Genomic DNA, 10,775 nt, shown 5'->3' with positions numbered 1-10,775 from the left:
TAAGTGCTTGATCGGATAACATACCTAGCAGCGTGTTTTTTAACGGATGTGCGTGACACTAGAGCAAAAATAGTATTTATTGCTCGATCGATCATGCAAAGGATATCCGATGGGCACAACACTTTTTGTATGCCTCAACCTAGGTGGTATTGGAATGTTCTCAAAGAGGCACACCCATCCAATAAGTACTTGGTCAGATAACACACCTAAGGGCATGTTTTTTTGCGGATGTGCATATCACTCGGGAAAAAATGGTGTATAATGCGTGATTGACCTTGCAAAGCATATCCGATGGTGACAATACTTTGCACGCACCTCAACGTAGTTGAAACAAACTTGCGTGCAAAGTGGAGCCCCCATCCTATAAGTACTTGTTTGAATAACACACCTAGGTCTGTGTTTTTATATGGTTGTGCATGACACTAAGGTAAAAACGGTGTTTTATGCTTGATCGACAATGCAAAGCATATCCGATGGGCACAATACTTTGCACACACCTTCAACCAGGTGGAATTGACTTACATGCAAAGTGGCATTCCCTGATCGAATAACACACCTAGGAGCGTGTTTTTTTTTACAGATGTGCATGACACTAGAGCAAAAATAGTATTTAATGCTCGATCGACCATGCAAAGCATATTCGATGGAAACAATACTTTTCCTATGGCTTAACCTAGGTGGTATTGAAATTTTGTCAAAGAGGCACACCCATCCAATAAGTACTTGGTCAGATAACATACCTAAGGGCGTGTTTTTTTGCAAATGTGCATATCACTATGGAAAGAACGTTGTATAATGCGTAATCGACCATGCAAAGCATATCCAATGGTGATAATACTTTGTACGCATCTCAACCTAGTTGAAACGGACTTGCGTGAAAAGTGGAGCCCCCATCCAATAAGTACTTGTTTGATTAACACACTTAGGGCCGTGTTTTTTCATGGTTGTGCATGACACTAAGGCAAAAACGGTGTTTTATGCTTGATCAATAATGCAAAGCATATCCGATGGGCACAATACTTTGCACACACCTTCAACTAGGTGGAATTGACTTACATGCAAAGTGGCACACCCATCCCATAAGTGCTTGATTGGATAACATACCTAGTAGGCTCGTGTTTTTTTATGGATGTGCATGACACTAGAGCAAAAATCGTATTTAATGCTCGATCGACCATGCAAAGGATAACTTGGCGTGTCCATCTGATGAGTACTTGATCGGATAACATCTCCCACCAATAAATTAAGTAGTAATTAAAAATTATAATAAATGAGTAGATTATTAAAAAGAGACTAATATTTATGTAATTGTTGCTACTGCAGCTTGCTTGCGAAGGACTCTCACAAAGGAGATGGCTATAGATTTTGTTCCAGGGATGGATGTGATTAACACACTTAGGACCGTGTTTTTTCATGGTTGTGCATGACACTAAGGCAAAAACAGTGTTTTATGCTTGATCGACAATGCAAAAAATATCCGATGGGCACAATACTTTGCACACACTTCAACCAGGTGGAATTGACTTACATGCAAAGTGGCATTCCCATCGCATAAGTACTTGATCGGATAATACATCTAGCAGTGTGTTTTTTTAACGGATGTGCATGACACTAAGGCAAAAATGGTATTTAATGCTCAATAGACCATGCAAAGCATATCCGATGGGAACAATACTTTTCCTACACCTTAACCTAGGTGGTATTGAAATTTTGTCAAAGAGGCACACCCATCCGATAAGTACTTGGTCAGATAACATACCTAAGGGCGTGTTTTTTTGCAGATGTGCATATCACTACAGGAAGAACGTTGTATAATGCGTAATTGACCATGCAGAGCATATCCGATGGTGACATTACTTTGCACGCATCTGAACCTAGTTGAAACGGACTTGCGTGAAAAGTGGAGCCCCCATCCAATAAGTACTTGTTTGATTAACACACTTAGGACCGTGTTTTTTCATGGTTGTGCATGACACTAAGCCAAAAACGGTGTTTTATGCTTGATCGACAATGCAAAGCATATCCGATGGGCACAATACTTTGCACACACCTTCAACTATGTGGAATTGACTTACATGCAAAGTGGAACGCCCATCCCATAAGTGCTTGATTGGATAACATACCTAGCAACGTGTTTTTTTACAGATGTGCATGACACTAGAGCAAAAATAGTATTTAATGCTCGATCGACCATGCAAAGGATAACTTGGCGTGTCCATCTGATAAGTACTTGATCGGATAACTTCTCCCATCAATAAATTAAGTACTAATTAAAAATTATAATAAATGAGTAGATTATTAAAACGAGACTAATATTTATGTAATTGTTGCTACTGCAGCTTGCTTGCGAAGGACTCTCACAAAGGAGATGGCTATAGATTTTGTTCCAGGGATGGATGTGATTTTATGTAGCAAAAGAGAAGTAGTTGCATTTGCTACAATCCATGATAGTGATCCCAATTCAATTTTCCACTTTCGAAGACTTGGCGAAGATAAGGTGGCAGTTACTGTATCAAAGATTCTTAGCGCACATGTTGAGCTAAAGTATAAATGTGGAGATATGGAAACACTTGGAGATGTTATGCCCTACAATACATCCAACAAATTATTTATAGCATGGGACAAAGATGAGACTTATGCAACAGACATTATCAAGAATACAAAGTGCACCACCTTGGATTTTACTATAGGGGACATTTTACAAATGAGATCATTTTCAAGTAAGACTGTAGCAGAAGGTGAAGTATTGGGATTTGAACAAGTGGAGCAATGGTCATTTGCACAGATGAGGATTTTAAAAGTCACTGATGATGGTATGGTTGATAACATAACATCCTTATGTGATCCCTACTATGAGGTAGGCAAGAATATGAGATGGAGCATGCAATTTTTAAACATGAGAAAGAGGCACGTGATTTTCAATGATAAAGACAAGGTATACTACAAAATCAAAGGACTTAAAAAGCGTGCCCTGTGAAGATTGTGGGAGAGAGGGAAGGAGTCTCACTTGCGGCTTTCTCACATGCACAATGGGGGAATACACATGAAGGTGGAGGCTGAAAACAGTTTTCCTCTTCTTAGTTGTGAAAGCCAAAAGAACTCTAGTACCAAGAAATAGAAGAACCCTATATGTGGGTCTCAAACCAAACTCAACTAACTAAGGTGGCATACTAACTGAGCCACGAACTAGTGTAGATAAGGATAGCTGTCATCCAGCTATTATTCGTGAGCGGTGTACCAACCGCATCTCCAGCTAACAAGTCGGTGACATAAATACACAACGGTCACCCTGGCATATCGCGAGTGGAGCTCGATATCTCAACACTCCCCCTCGAGGTCAATCCCAATTCCTGCACACCAAGCAGGTCTCTGAACTTGCGCAGCTTCTCTGCGCCCAATGCTTTCGTGAAGATGTCAGCTACCTGATCTTCTGTGCTGACATAAACTAGATCAATAAGACCTAGTAAAACCTTCTCCCGCACATAGTGATAATGCACCTCAATGTGCTTTGTTCTGGCATGAAAGACTGGGTTCTTTGCCAAATGTATACTACTCATGTTGTCACAATAAATGACAACTGGCCCATCTGTAGACTGATGCATATCATAGAGTAGCTTATGCAACCAAGCTACCTCACATGCAGCCATTGCTGCACCCCTGTACTCAGCTTCTGTGCTCGACAAGGCAACTGTAGGCTGTTTCTTGCTGCTCCAAGTGACTGCAGCACTCCCAAAAGAGAACACATATCCACTGGTAGATCGTCTATCTAAAATGCTACCAGCCCAATCAGCATCAGTGTATCCATGCAACTGTATCTGAACCCCAGCCTCATAAAATAGATACTGCAATGTGGACTTCACATACCTGAGTATGCGTCTAGCCGCATCCAAATGCGGTTTCCTTGGAGCCTGCATAAACTGACTTACCAACCCAACAGCATAGCTCAAATCTGGCCTGGTAATAGTCATGTAAATCAAACTTCCTACTATGCATTTGTACATAGTAGGGTCCTCCAGAAGCTCACCTGCATCTGCGCTCAGCTTCACATTCTGCTCCAAAGGAACTGAAATAGGCTTACAGCCTGTCATCCCATATTTGGACAGCATGTCCAGTCCATACTGCCTCTGCAAGAGCTGTATCCCACTTGGTGATCTAATCACCTCAATGCCCAAGAAATAACGTAGCTCTCCCAAATCCTTCATCTCAAACTTCTGGCTCAGTAGCATTTTCACATGAAGGATATCTTCATCACTATCACCTGTGATGATCAAATCATCAACATAAATGACCAGCAGCATAATCCCTTTCTCTGTTTTTCTCACATAGAGTGAGAAATCTGCCTTGGAAATCTGAAAGCCAATAGTGACAAGATACTGTCCTATCTTGTCAGACCATGCTCTAGGTGCTTGCTTCAAGCCATACAAGGCTTTCTTCAACCTGCAAACAAACTCAGGATGAATAGCATGAACATAACCTGCTGGCTGCTCCATAAAGACCTCTTCTTGCAAATCACCATGCAAGAAGGCATTCTTTACATCCATCTGATGTAAAGACCATCCCTTTGATGCAGCCATAGCAATGGCTGCTCTTACGGTTGCCATCCTTGCAACCGGGCTGAAAGTTTCTTCATAATCAATGCCATATGTCTGTGCATACCCCTTGACAACTAATCTTGCCTTGTATCTATTCACAGAACCATCTGCATTGTGCTTGATCTTATAAACCCACTTACAACCAATTGCATTCTTGCCTTTAGGCAAAGGCACCAATTCCCATGTAGCATTAACATCCAAGGCATCCATTTCTTCATCCATGGCTTTCTCCCATTTTTCATTTTCCATGGCTTGCTCAAAAGAAGTGGGTTCTAGTTCTTGTATCACTTTGACCATATAGGCATAGTGAATGGCTGTAAATCCATCATATTTTAGCCTATCCACAGGATACCTAACCCTGGTAGACCTGCGCAAAATAGGCTCACTTCTAGGTGCTCTCAAAACATCCCTGGTCTTCCTTACTCCAGGTGTAACAACAGAAGGAATACCCAACTCATCATCAATGCTTTGCTCTGAGCCACTGGATTCACCATCCACACAAGAGTGACCTGCATTCACATCAAACATGGGCTGATCTACCTTCTCTTTTTCTTTTCGTGATACCTGCATACCACTCTCTTCATTGCTTTGAGGGGATTCTCCTGATCTCAATCTGCCTGTCCATGGCGAAGTATGTGAACCACTGGTAGAGGACACTCTAGGTCCACTGATATTTTGTGATTGCTGCTGGTGCATTCTGTGCAGCATTACCATTTTGTGCATCTACATCAATCATCACATTTACTGGTTTATACCAGCTGCTCATCTCATCAAAAACAACATCTCTGCTCACTATGAACTTACGTGTAGAAGGGTTATAGCATCTATACCCTTTCTAATGCAGAGAATAACCAATAAAGACGCACTTCTCAGCTTTTGGATCCAACTTGGACCTCAACTCATCTGGCACATGGACATAGGCAATGCAACCAAAAATCTTCAGATGAGAAATATCTGGTTTCCTACCAGTATACATCTCCTCTGGCATCATGCCATGTATTGCTACAGTGGGAGTCCTGTTCATTATATAGACTGCTGTAGCAACTGCTTCAGCCCAATAATAATCTGGTAGATCTTTTTCATTTAGCATAGCCCGAGATACCTCTCCAATATGCCAGTTTTTTCTTTCTGCAATTCCATTTTGCTGTGGGGTATGGCTGCATGAATATTGCTGCTTTATACCATGCTCCTGCAAGAACCTTGCAAACTCATTTGAGAGGTACACTCCCCCTCCATCTGACCTTAGGCATTTTATTTGCAGGCGTGTTTCTTTTTCAACCATAGCTTTGAAAGCTTTGAAGTGCCCAAACACTTCACTTTTCTTTTTCATAAAATACACCCACAGTTTTCTGCTGAAGTCATCAATAAATGTGACAAAATAGTGACAGCCTCCAATAGATGCAGCTTTTGTAGTCCACACATCAGAGTGGATTAATTCCAATGGATTTTTACTCTCTTGAACATGCCTAGGAAAAGGTTTCCTTACCTGTTTCCCAAATTGACAGGCTTCACAAACCTTGTGCATTTCTGCAACCTTGAATTTAGGCAATCCTGCAACAATATTTTGGGCTTGCATTGATTTAAGTCGCTGTATATTAACATGACCAATGCGTTTGTGCCAGATATCAAAATCTGCAACTACACCGATCCCATGTGCAAACATTGCTGCACTCAATTCAGGCATGTCCGCATCCAACGTAAACATCCTGCCCTTCTTCTTTCCTTTTGCTATCAAGCGACCATTATTTTTCATATCCTCAACAAAGCATCCATGAGGATTAAATCTGACCTGCAAGCCCTGCTCAACCATTTGACCAACAGAAACCAGGTTCTTGGTGATGTTCGGGACATGAAATACATCAGACAAGTATTTCTTTTTCCCATCCTGCATAGACAAAGGAATTTTGCCAATCTGCACAATAGGATGTGCAATATCATCACCAGTCTCCACAAATCCTGGCTTTTCAATTTTCCTTGCATCTTGCATCCATTCTGCATGACCTGTCATGTGGTTTGACGCACCTGAGTCAACATACCACACATCATTTTGTTCTTCTGCACTTGTCACAGAATTGGTCATATGCTGCACCATAAAAAGATGCTCATTTCTGTCATCACCCTGCCTGCTAGAAGATGCATAATTGCCTTGCTGCAATTTTCCATTCATAATGTCATTCTGCTTTTTGTAGCAGTCCTTAGCCATATGACCCATTTTGCCACAATAGTAGCATTCAACATTGCTGTTTGCATTTTGGCTTCTCTGCCATCCACCACGGCCTCTTTGGCTCCCCCTGCCTCTAGAGTTACCACGTCCTCCTGCATAGGACTGGTTTTCTTGCGTTTGCTGCATATTCTGATTTCTACCACGGCCTGCAGATCGGCCTCCTCTACCTCTGCCTCTACCTCTGCCAGCATTTGAGTAGAAGACAGTTTCTTTTGAAGTTCCTGCTGAAGAAGATGCACCCCCATTTCTCTGCTCTTCAGAAATTAGAAGAGCAATCAACTCCTCAAAATCTGGAAATTTTTCACGGACGGCAATGGATGTCCGGAATTGTGCATAATCCTTTCCTAGACCATTCAAGGTCACAGAAACCAAATCGTCATCATCCACTGGCGACCCAATGGAAGCAAGTGCATCTGCAATTTTCTTCACTTTCATGTGGTAGTCATTTATGCTCAAATTTTCTCTCTTCACATTGTGCAACTCCTGTTTGAGTTGCATTTTCCTGGCTTGCGTATTTGTGCTATATATCTTCGCCAAAGTATCCCATGCCTCCTTTGGCGTATTTGCATCCTGAATATGCACAATCATGGAGTCCGAAATACTGATAGACAGCCAGTACATAACTTTCCTGGCTCTCTCATGCCATCCTTTGAATGCCTGCATTTCCTGTTGACTGGGAACATTAGGAAGAACAGGTTCTTCTTCATTTCCTGTAATGAATTCCCAATAGCCTTTTCCCATGAGGAAATTCGTCATTCTAAACTTCCATGCCTGGAAGTTATTCTTGTCAAGCTTTTCAGTGACAATCTGTGAAAGAGAATCAGATGCCATTACAGAACACTGCAAAATATTCTGTCACTGCAAAAAACACAGCTTTTGCCTCACACGGGCAGACCTGCAAAACTGACGAAAGTGGTATTTCTCCACACAGTCACTTTTTAGTGATGATTTTGCATCAACAGGCAACAGGCATGAATCTGCAACTCCCAATATCTCTGCACACAGGCATACGATGCAATTTCTGCGGCACCTTTCCACCGACTAGCCGCGCAGTGGTCGCACAGTGGTCGCACAGCAAAAAACAGTGCTTTTTCTGAGTGCCTGCGAAGAACTTCCGTCTCCAAAATGGGCCCCGAAATGACCTCGAATCAGAAAAATAACGTCACACCGCGAAGGGCGTCTCAATCTGAGACAGTGCACTCTTGCACTTCTGGCTGTGCTACCTGCAGAGATTTGCTCCCAAACTCGAAATAGGAAAGCAACACTGGTCCTCTTACCAGGACACCACGAACTTGGCTTGCTTTCTTGAGCTCCTTACCACAAACAAGGCTTTGATACCATGTGAAGATTGTGGGAGAGAGGGAAGGAGTCTCACTTACGGCTTTCTCACATGCACAATGGGGGAATACACACGAGGTGGAGGCTGAAAACAGTTTTCCTCTTCTTAGTTGTGAAAGCCAAAAGAACTCTAGTACCAAGAAATAGAAGAACCCTATATGTGGGTCTCAAACCAAACTCAACTAACTAAGGTGGCATACTAACTGAGCCACGAACTAGTGTAGATAAGGATAGCTGTCATCCAGCTATTATTCGTGAGCGGTGTACCAACCGTATCTCCAGCTAACAAGTCGGTGACATAAATACACAACGGTCACCCTGGCATATCGCGAGTGGAGCTCGATATCTCAACATGCCCATGTGCCAGGCTCTATCACTTCAAATGTGGATGATTTCAATATACTCAATTATAGAAGTGACATCTTATCTGGAGTGGATGAGTTCATTGGTTCCGAGAAACAAAATGATGTTAGAAGCGAAGCCTTATCTGGGGTGGATGAATTCTTGCACAGTGAGAAGGGAAAAGGTTTCAATAGCAATGTCTTTTCAAGTGTGGATGAGTTCATGCATATTAACAAACCTGGTGTCAATCAAGAGCCTTGTGGATTTGTGAAAGCCATGCAAGATGTCCCAATGAGTGATGTTCTCTCAGGAGTGGAAGAGTTTCAAGGTTCTCAATACTCTCGTAGAATATTGAATTCATTGAATGGTCCTAAGAGTATGTTAAAAATGAGGATGAGATCAACAGAGGATTATTCAATATTTAACTTTGATTGTGATATGGCCAAGGATGCAACGACCAATCATGGATGCTTGGTTACAAACAAATGTGAGAAGAAGAAGTGCATAAATACAGATAACAACGTGCATGAGAAACGAAAACGGTCATACATATGCATGAAGAGAAAGCGAATCCAGGTAGATCCACAAAAGCAACCAAAGAGGAAGAGAGTAATGAAGGAGGAGAACATGTTGAATGCATTGGGATATCTATGTTGCAAGCGAAGATGTATGTGCTTCATTGATCTTGCAGACATCAGGGAATGTAGAGGACACGTGTGGCAAAGAAGAGGAAGCGAAAGAAATGAATACCTTCTCACAAGTCTCTCTTGCTTTCTTCAGAATGGCAATAAAAGTCTAAGTTCAAGACAAAAGGTAAAACCTCTCGTAAATGGAAAAAGGATTTGCAATAAGGCATATCGCAATATTACTGGATTATCCCATGGTACATATTGGGATTTAGTCACCAAGGCAAAGGGCGGCAACAAATTTAGCATTCACGGTAATAGAGGAAGGTCCAAATCAAGAATCTCAACTGTCAGGGCAGCAGCAATTTTGCAAGACTTCATACATGAAATGCTTTACCTCAACCCCATATATCTACCAAACACCCTAACGGTGATGTGATCACTGAAATGCACCTTCCAATGGGCTTGACAAAGCTCGAAGTATTTGACTCTATTGCAGAAAAGCAAAGGCAAAGAGGGGATGCCGTAGCTTCTTCTCATACTTTGTATACTCTTTGGAAGAAGAACTTTGGATATGTTAAAATCCCAAGGAGGCAAAAAATGTCAAAGTGCAATGTCTGTGATGATTTAAAGCGAGCGATTGAGAGTGCAACATGTCCAAATCAAAGGGAATTATACAAAAAAAACTGAAAATCTCATTATGACCTTATTTGACATTCCAGACAAAAATATGAATTTTGGAAGGAGCAAGCTATTTCGCATCCTGACGACTACATGTGCCTTATTGTAGATGGCATGGATCAGGATACAACAACACCTAGATTACAAGGAAAGAACTTTCTAAAGACACATCTATGTGGAGTGTTAGTGCATGGAATTAAGTTCTCTGCAAATATATGGATTGATTCCTTGCATCTACATGATAGCAATCAAGTTGTAACATCTATTATGAGGGCAATTCACAATATACATGCAGAAAAAGGTCGCCTACCACTGACTTTGAGAATACAGGCTGATAATTACTGCCGAGAAAATAAGAATGTACTCATGTTTGCATTCTGCTCCATGCTAGTTGCTCATCGAATGTTCAATGAGGTCGAATGTGGATTTTTGTATGTTGGGCATACACATGAGGATATCGATCAGGTTTTTAGCACAGTCTCAAGGGAGCTTAAATGCAAGGATGTGGAGACAATAGATGACTTGGTAAGAAGATGTGGCAGGCAAGTTGGTAGTCGTAAGGAAAGTACAGTATGTGAGAGGCTCGAAAGAATGTATGATTGGAAGAGCTTCATTCTACCTTTCATACAAACGGGTGGTGATGCATTGACAGGTCATACCAATCCACACTACTTTCGTTTTTTTTTAAAAGATGAAAAACCTGTAATGCAATGGCAACAGTATTCTCATGATACAAAATGGGAACTTAAAGAACCTTACAGTCTCTTAACTTCAATTCCTAGCAAGGAAAGGTATCCAACATGGGCTCCTATACAAGAATTCAATGAGAGGTCTAACTGTGAAATAGAAGAATTAAAAGCATTTATTACATACAAAGAGGAAATGCTTCGGAGATATCCTGATTCGAAGCCTACTTGGAGAGAACACACTACCACTGTAATTAACAAGACACGAAATTTAATAAAGGACCTT

This window comes from Dipteris shenzhenensis, chromosome 5, assembly GCF_047967505.1.
Source record: "Dipteris shenzhenensis isolate YYH24624 ecotype China chromosome 5, Dip_SZ_1.0, whole genome shotgun sequence".
In the NCBI taxonomy this organism is placed as follows: Eukaryota; Viridiplantae; Streptophyta; class Polypodiopsida; order Gleicheniales; family Dipteridaceae; genus Dipteris; species Dipteris shenzhenensis.
The sequence above is the reverse complement of the archived record's forward strand: the minus strand, read 5'-3'. Positions refer to the sequence as shown.